This window comes from Sinocyclocheilus grahami, unplaced genomic scaffold (assembly GCF_001515645.1).
Source record: "Sinocyclocheilus grahami isolate Dianchi unplaced genomic scaffold, SAMN03320097.WGS_v1.1 scaffold726.1, whole genome shotgun sequence".
Taxonomy (NCBI): Eukaryota; Metazoa; Chordata; class Actinopteri; order Cypriniformes; family Cyprinidae; genus Sinocyclocheilus; species Sinocyclocheilus grahami.
This window is the reverse complement of record NW_015505905.1, coordinates 417466-419907: the sequence shown is the minus strand read 5'-3', so window position 1 is coordinate 419907 and position 2442 is coordinate 417466.

The following is a 2442-nucleotide window of genomic DNA, read 5'->3' as shown; positions in this document are numbered from 1 at the left end:
CAGTCTGCTCTGATTGGCCAGCTGACCCAGTGCACTGTGATTGGCCGAACACCGCAAGCACTCGTCGGAAATGTAACGCCCCTTACCATAATCGCGAGCTTCATCTTTCAAAATAAATGTAAAGACAGAGCCCGAAAGGGGAACAGAGTTGCGTGACAGACACAGTGATGAAGTTGCATGTGTTTGCAGCACACAAGCCACACAGCTGACTCCACTCTGATGTGACCCTGTCTCTCTCTCTCACACGCACACACACACACACACAATGTCTCTCTCTCTCTCTCTCTCTCCCTCTCTCTCTCTCTCGCTCGCTCGCTCGCGCACACACGATGCGCAAAACTCCGCATTTGAACAGTCAATAGCAAATACTTAAACTAATAGCAAAACAGTAGCTGATTCAGAAGAGCCAGATTGTCATAGCAAAGTCAGAATTACCTCCTCTCCTAGGTTCACGAAACGGTCGTCCATAAAATGCATTGCTGTTCTGTTGTAAGTAATCTTAAAGATTCCTAAATGCATCTACTTTCGGAAGGCCAAATAAAGTGCTTTTGCTTTCTCCTAGAAACACACAGCGTCTCCCTGACATGCTGCATCAACACTAACTGCGGTTACTGAAACCACGCCTTCTTTCTTTGCGTGCACATTTGGGCAGCATTATGCAAATATTTCCACATAGTGAAGTAGATATTGTGGGGGCATGTTAGAACGAGCCATTTTAGGGGGGCGTGGCAGAGTCTTAACTTTGATAAAGAATATCTCTTTGGTTTTGAGACTTTTGCAACTTCAGGGATCTTATCTGTGCACAATCAGCTTGTAACACTCCAAAGAGAAAGGAAAACTTGAAAATCGCATCATATGACCCCTTTAAGTAGTTACCAGGCTTTTATTTTTATTTTTTCCATTAAGAACAGTGCAACTTGAAATTGTACTAAAAAGTTGTGCAGACCCTTCAGCAATTGGGGCATTTGAAAGTAAATTACTGTTAAATTTAAATTAAATAAAACATGTAGTCTTACATCTAGGGATGCACCGAAATGAAAATTCTGGGCCGAAACAGAAACCGAAAATGCTTTGTAATGATTATCTATTATTTTATTAAATAATATAAAGTAATTTTGTAAGACTTTTTAACTTAATTTTAATGATACTGAATTTAAAAAAAAAACACAAGCCAATAAAATAACCATATTTTACTGAAAGTAACACAATAAAACTGGACAGAATTTATATTAATATTGGTAACACTTTACAATAAGGTTCATTAGTTAACTACTTTAGTTAATGAACTAAGAATGAACAATAGTTCTTCAGCATTTACTAATCTTAGTTCATGTTAATTTCAACATTTACTAATGCATTATTAAAATCAACAGTTGTGCTTGTTAACCGTTAATGCACTCTGAATTAACATGAACTAACAGTGAATAACTGTATTCTCATTAACTAACATTAAGAAAGATTAATAAATACTGTAATAAATGTGTTGTTCATTCATGATAGTTAATACATTAACTAATGAAACCTTATTGAAAAGTGTTACCTTAATATTAAATATCAATATATTATTTTTATTCACTTCTATGTAACAGAATCCGATATAAGTTGTTGTTGTTGTTTGACTAATTATCCAAATAATGTATAGTCCTACAAAGCTATTATTATCAGAGCATATGAGCCGAGCATAGCGTCACTGAAGGTAGCATTATTGTAGCAGTGTTGCCCAGTACAGCTGAACTAGCCTACACCATGTTACAGCACAGTAGCGCTACTGCAAACCGGAACAAGTAGGCCTATACTGCATAGAAATTTCCTGTCAGCGCGTTATTTGAGCGGACTTTGCTTTTCCGCTGAGCATGAGCGGTACATGAGCGCACATTCATAGATCGGAATATTGAGCGGAGCGTGAAACCGCGCAGTGACGAGGAGTGAAACATGGGCGCTGAACACTGCCGGGGGCGCGCCATATTATTATTATTATTATATGTAGCCTATATTTTCAGTGCATCCCTACTTGCATCCCCTCCTTGTTTACAAATCCGAAGTAAGTCCATACATCCGATTTAAACGCGAACGGGGCTTTCCTGATAACTTTCCGTGATACCGCCCTCTTTATTTTACTAACTTACTGCATGCTGAAGGTGACCCAGCTGACCTCACCAGAAAAATACTCAACACCACCATTTAGTGGGTTGTAAAGAAATTGATTTTCTTATTCTACCAAATAGTATAATAAAAGATCGATACAGTATTGCCGCGGAAAATATCGCGATACTATGCTGTATCGATTTTTTTTCTGCCACCCCTAATATTTAGTAGGCCACTTTAAATGTAATAACCTTGAGCATATTCAGAAGTAATGCAACATACACAGTAGTGCAGCAGTAATATTAATGCAAACCCATCCTAACGAATTCTTTTTCAGAACAATACTGTATACCTTTA